This window comes from Coenobita brevimanus, chromosome 49, assembly GCF_032717465.1.
Source record: "Coenobita brevimanus isolate Jiangsu-jjx chromosome 49, ASM3271746v2, whole genome shotgun sequence".
Classification (NCBI taxonomy): domain Eukaryota; kingdom Metazoa; phylum Arthropoda; class Malacostraca; order Decapoda; family Coenobitidae; genus Coenobita; species Coenobita brevimanus.
Genome location: NC_137002.1, coordinates 2,850,807 through 2,857,999, shown reverse-complemented (window position 1 = coordinate 2,857,999; position 7,193 = coordinate 2,850,807).

Sequence of the window (7,193 nt, the reverse complement as noted above, 5' to 3'; positions counted from 1 at the left end):
GGGAAAGAGACAGAAAGACAGGAGGAAAAGAAGGAAGAACGGAGGAAAAGAATAGAGAAAGAAAAAAGAGGAAAGACAGAAGGAAAGAAAATGGAAGGGAGAGGGGAAAGAAGGAAGGAAGGAAGGAAGGAAGGAAGGAACGACGGAAGGAGGAAGGAAGGAACGACGGAAGGAGGAAGGAAAGAAGGATGGAAGGAAGGAAGGACGGAATGAGGGAAGGAAAGAAGGAAGGAAGGAAGGAAGCAAGCAAGCAAGCAAGCAATCAAGGGGGGAGGGAGATGAAGAAAGGAAGACTGAAGGGAGGGAAACAAACAGTGAAGGAAGGAGATGGAGGAAAGGAGGGAGGGAGGAAAAAGGGAACCAGGAGGCATGAAGGGAGAAAGAATGGTGGGAGATAGGAAGGATGAGGAAGGAAGAAGGAAGGGAAAGGAAGGAGAGAAAGAAGGAAGGAAGGAAGGAAGGAGAGAAAGAAGGAAGGAAGGAAAGGAAGGAAGGAAGGAAGGAAGGAAAGGAAGGAAGGAAGGAAGGAAGGGAAGGAAGGAAGGAAAGGAAGGAAGAAAAGGAAGGAAGGAAAGGAAGGAAGAAAAGGAAGGAAGGAAGGAAAGGAAGGAAGGAAGGAAAGGAAAGGGGACAGGAAAGGAGGGAATAAAGGAGAGAGAGAGAGAGAGAGAGAATAAAGTGGGAAGAGAACCAAGAGACAACAAAATTATTATTATTATTATTATCATTATAGCTTTATTAACTCTATCATGACGGGGGTTGAGATATAGAGTAAGGATAATGGTTTTGGGATTATTGGTAAAGCATTTGTTTTCCGTAACCTTGTACCATATGGAACAAACTGCCTTTTTTTTATGCAAGGAAGAAGGAACCAAAGGCCAGTAGCCCGCAAACCGCTCCCTACAAGGAAAAAAAAAACAATACAAAAGAGAGCCAAATTCAAGATCCGTTCATTTCGAGATGCCTGGACACACTGCGTTTGAAAGACTGGAGATCATAGGCAGGAGGAAATATAGACAAAGGGAGACAGTTCCAGAGTTGACCCGTTGCATAAATGAGGGACTGAGAGTAACGGTTAACTCTTGCATTAGAGAGTTGGACAGAAAAGGGATGAGAGTTTGCTGCTAGACGGGTGCTACGCGCCCGTCGTGGAGATGGAGGGATGCAAACAGGGAGTTCAGAGGAGCAGTGACCACTGAAGTAGCGATAGAAAAGAGATAAAGATGCAACAGTGCGGCGAAGAGACAGAGATTGAAGGGAGCCAGTAAGAGGAGAGAGCTAAAGAGACGAAAAGCCTTTGACTCCACCCAATTGAGAAGAGCTGTGTGTGGGGAGCTGTTGTGTGGTAGACGATAATACACTACTGATAAAAAAAAAGTTAATTGAAGAAGTACCCCCCCCTCTCTCTTTCTCTCCACTCTTTCCCCCTCTCTCTCTTTTACCCCCGACCCTCTCAGCCGCCTAAATAGCCAGCAGTAAGCACTTCCGCCCTTCTCTCTCTCTCTCTCTCTCTCTCTCTCTCTCTCTCTCTCTCTCTCTCTCTCTCTCTTTTACCCCCGATCCTTTCAGCCAACTAAGTATTCAGCAGTAAGCACTTTCTCCTCCACCCCCCCTCTCTCTCTCTCCCCCTCCCTACCTCCTTCCCCATTCTCTCTCTCTTCCTACCTCCCTCTCCCTCTCTCTCTTCCTACCTCTCTCCCCCTCTCTCTTCCTACCTCCCTCCCCCTCTCTCTCTGCCTCCCTCCCTCCCCCAATCTCCCTCTCTCTTCCTACCTCCCTCCCCCCCTCTCTCATCCTACTTTCCTCCCCCACCCCCCACCCTCTCTCTCTCTCTCTCTCTCTCTCTCTCTCTCTCTCTCTCTCCCATAAGCAGCCTTAAGCACTTCCATGTTCCCGTCACACTCCATCCGGCCACTTAGTCTCAAACCGGATCCACTAACTTCCGAAAAAGGTCACTAACCCCATGAGTGGATGGTGCCGCAGACTCTTCGTACCCATCAGACGATTTTATTCAGCGATGGCGAGACCATCTATTGAGAGAGGGTTGATGGATAGATAGATAGATAGACAGATAGACAGATATATAGATAGAGAGAGACCTACTGAGTGAGTGGTGGATATAGACGGATAATGAGAGAGAGAGAGAGAGAGAGAGAGAGAGAGACGGTAATGTTCCCTTCAGATTTCTTTCTCTCCTTTATTAACTTATTTAATTTCCTGGGCGTGTTTATAATTTATTTTTATCACTTTAATTGCGTGCGTGTGTGTGTGTGTGTGTGTGTGTGTGTGTGTGTGTGTGTGTGTGTGTGTGTGTGTGTGTGTGTGTGTGTGTGTGTGAGAGAGAGAGAGAGAGAGAGAGAGAGAGAGAGAGAGAGAGGATTAGGGAGGGGGGAGAGAACGTGAGGGGAGTGAGAGTGGAAACAAGGATGGAGAGAGAGAGAGAGAGAGAGAGAGAGTGGTATACACAAACAAATAAACAGATTAATAGACAGATGGGCAGACAGAAAATACCTAGATAGATGTAGACAGACAGACAGACAATCAGACAGACAGAAAGACACCTAATAAAGACCATCACACATACAGACAGGCAGACACAGACAGACATAGAAAGAACAGTTAGCCATAGATAGACAGGTAAACGGATAGATAGACAGACTGACAGATGTATGGACACTCTTTTGTATAAGGACAGACAGACAGACAGACAGAAAAATAAGAAATACATAGAAAGATAATTACTGCTACAGACAAACTTACAGACACACAGACACATAATGATATACGTGCAATTAAAAACGAAGATCCAATTAGATAAACAGACAGATAGATAGATATAGATAGACAGATAGATAGATATAGATAGATAGATAGATAGAAGGATGGATGGATGGATAGACAGATATAAAGGCAGACAGACAGATAGATGGATAGACAGACAAGAAAGACAGGCAGAGACAGACATAAAAACCTACCCAAATAAATAAACTTAATGTTAATATTTACTAATAAAAAAAAATCTTTATAAATTGCAGAGCTTGAAAAAAAACAAAAAACAAAAAAAAACAAGAGGAGGCAAGGGAGAAAGAGGAAGGAGTGAGAGCTTAAGTAAATGGAAGGTAACTTGGATTGAGAGAGAGAGAGAGAGAGAGAGAGAGAGAGGAAAGCTTAACCCCTTCACACCAGCGACTTAATTTTTTTCTTTTCCTTTTCCTTGAAGACGATTTTTTTTTTATCTTACGAGGGGAGGAGGGGTTTCGAGCTGGGGGGGGGGTTAGATTTTCTCCCTATTACACTTCTTCGTGACTAGGATGTAAGAAAAAAGCATGAGTAAGGTAGAAAATAAACTGATCGTGGTGAAAAGGTTGAAAGATAAGAGATAATAAGACTAAAGTTTACATTGAAAATACTGTGCTATATAGATGTATGTATGTATATGTATGTGTATGTATTTATGTGCACATGTCTGTCTATGTGTATGTATGTATGTACCTGTGTGTATGTACGCACGTAGGCCTATGTATATAAGTATGTACGCACGTTTTATGTCGCCTATGTATGCATGTCTGTCTGTCTGTCTGTATATATGTATGTATGTACGTATGTATGTATATGTATGTATGTATGTATGTGTATGAATGTGTGTATATGTATGTGTGTAAACCATCACTATCATCAGCCTGAATCAATTTATTTAAGACCTCTCCCATCTTCCTCACCTCTGACCTTATTGCCCTTCACCTGTTCCTGCCAATCCCAACACACCTTCGTACCTCATCATCCCATCTCTCTCTCACTCTTCCTCGCACTCCACCTCCGAGCTGCCACTCACTTCTCCTTGCTTATCTCTTATCTCCTTCATATCTCATCATCCCATCTCTCTCTCCGTCACTTCCTCACAATCCATCTCCGAGCTGCCACTCACTTCTCCTTGCTTATCTCTTATCTCCTTCATATCTCACCATCCCATCTCTCTCTCACTCTTCCTCGCACTCCATCTCCGAGCTGCCACTCACTTCTCCTTGCTTATCTCTTATCTCCTTCATATCTCATCATCCCATCTCTCTCCGTCACTCTTCCTCGCACTCCATCTCCGGGCTGCCACTCACTTATCCTCCTCGTTTATCTATAGGCTCTACGAAGGAAACAACCTGACCAAATCTATTAATACTCTTCTTTCTTTTCTTGTTTTGTTATTATTTTCTCCACCATCGCTTGCTCACTTATCTAGCAACCTCTCTCTCTCTCTCTCTCTCTCTCTCTCTCTCTCTCTCTCTATCTATCTATCTATCTATCTATCTATCTATCTATCTCTCTCTCTTTTTGCACCTCTATATGACAAACAAAATTATTCACTCCATTCCCCTCCAAACACTTCTGATTTTTTCTAAGTGGTTTGTTAGTTAGTCTCACCATATTAATTGTGTTTATATATATATACACTTTTATTTATATGCAAAGTTTGGTGTATGAGTTATTTTATACGTGGGATTCGAGAAGTAATGACGAAGGTCCATATACGATGCTGGGTTTTAAGTTTGTGTGTGTGTGTGTGTGTGTGTGTGTGTGTGTGTGTGTGTGTGTGTGTGTGTGTGTGTGTGTGTGTGTGTGTGTGTGTGTGTGAGAGAGAGAGAGAGAGAGACTATGGACCCTCTCCCACCAGGATACTCAGTCAATCCGGCTTTCAGAGGGAGGGAGGAAGAGACTGTGAGAGAGACTGGGAGGAAGGGAGGGAGGGAGAGACTGGGAGAGATAAGGAGGGACGGAGGGACTTGGAGAGATAAGGATGGAGGGGGGGACTGGGAGAGATGGAGGTAGGTAGGTAGAGATTACAAGGGAGAGAAGGAGGGAGGGAGGGGGGAGGGAGAGACTGGGAGGGAGGGAGACATAGAGAGACTACGAGATAAAGAGAGAGGGAGGGAGGAAGGGAGAGGCTGGGAGAGAGAGGGAAAGATAGTTAGGGAGAGGTAAGGAGGGAGGGAGAGACTGGGAGATAGGGAGGGAGGAAGACTAAGAGAGATAAGATAGGGAGGGAGGGAGGCAGAAAGAGGAAGAGATAGGATGAGAGAGAGAGAGAGAGAGAGAGAGAGAGAGAGAGAGAGACGTATAAACGACGGAAGGAAAAATGAAAAGGAGAGATGTGGTGAAAAAACAGGAAGGAAAGAAGGAGGAAAGGAAGGAAGGAAGGAAGGAAGGAAGAAAGGAAGGAAGGGAGGGAGGAAGGAAGGGAGGGAGGAAGGAAGAGATGGATATTCTCTGACTTAATTATGTGTTCATCTTCATTTAAGTAAATTTATATCTAATTACACTGTTCATTAGGGCCTCTCTCTCTCTCTCTCTCTCTCTCTCTCTCTCTCTCTCTCTCTCTCTCTCTCTCTCTCTCTCTCCATTGTTCTTCTTCCCTCTCCCTCTCTCTTTTTTTCTCTCAGTCTTCCTCCCCTTTCAACTTTCTCTCTCCTGTCTGTCTGTCTGTCTGTCCATTGTTCCTCCTTCCCTCTCCCCCCCCTCTCTCTTTATCTCTCGCTCTCTTTCTCTCACTTGTCTAAGGGCATTGATTGTGATGGAGATTAGGGAGAGGAAAAGCGAGTGTGTGTGTGTGTGTGTGTGTGTGTGTGTGTGTGTGTGTGTGTGTGTGTGTGTGTGTGTGTGTGTGTGTGTGTGAGTGAGTGAGTGAGTGAGTGAGTGAGTGAGTGAGTGTGTGTGTGTGTGTGTGTGTGTGTGTGTGTGTGTGTGTGTGTGTGTGTGTGTGTGTGTGTGTGTGTGTGTGTGTGTGTGTGTGTGTGTGTGTGTGTGAGAGAGAGAGAGAGAAATTTCCTTATTCTTCACCACTATTCGTCTACCACAACTACCACCATTACCACCACAACTACCACCATCACCACCACCACCAATATTACCACAATCACCACCACCATCAACCACAATCCGGGGCGGTAATTTCCCCCAGCCACACCCTGCAATCAACCACCATCGCTACCACAACTACCACAATCCATCACTGCCTACCTAACCACCACTATTGTGTCTATCTATCAGCCTTGTTTCTATCTATCGCCCTTTTTCTATTCCTTCCCTGTCTATTTTTCCTGTTCATTCTGTCTATCTATCTCGTTCTGTCTCTTCTCCTTCTTTGTATCTATTTCTGGCTGCTTCTTTCCTGTTTTATCTATCTCTCTTCATATCTATCTGTCTATCTATCGAGTTAAAATTCATCCTACTCTCCATCTACTAATATTTATCTATCCGTGTCTAGCTATCTATCTACCCATCTATCTATCTATCTCATTGTATCTATTTGTCTGCCTACCTAATTATCTATCTGTCTATCTATTTATCTATCGACATATCCATCCATCCATCTATTCAATTTTTATCCAATTATCAATCTCTCACACTACCTATCTATCTATCTATCTATCTATCCATCCATCTATCTTTCCTTCCACCCATCCACCTACCCGTGTCTATCTATCTATCCACCTATCTATGCGCGTGTATCTATGTCTATCTATCGATCTATCTATTGGTCTATCTATCTATGCATCTGTATCTATCTCTATCTATCTGTTTCTATCTACCTACCTATCTATTGCTTCTATCTATCTATATATCTATCTACTGCTTCTATCTATCTATCCACCTATCTATTGCTTCTATCTATCCATCTATCTGTATCTATCTATCTATTGCTTCTATCTATCTACCTATCTATCTATTGCTTCTATCTATCTATCTATCTATCTATCTATTGCTTCTATCTATCTATATATCTAACTATTGCTTCTATCTATCTATCTATTGCTTCTATCTATCCATCTATCTGTATCTATCTATCTATTGCTTCTATCTATCCATCTATCTGTATCTATCTATCTACTGCTTCTATCTATCTATCTACTGCTTCTATCTATCTACCTATTGCTTCTATCTATCTATCTATTGCTTCTATCTATCTATCTATTGCTTCTATCTATCTATCTATCTATCCAGCTCCCTGACAGAAGGGGAAGGAAGGGGATTAAGGAAGATTGAAGCGTTAGGGATGAGACAACAGACAAAGGAAAAAAAAAAAACAATTAAAACAAAAACAAAAAAAAAGAAAATAGAAGACAATAAAAAAACATGAAAAAAAAGAAAAGAAAATACAAAAAAAAAATCAATAAAAACAAGACAAAAAATAGACAATAAACAAA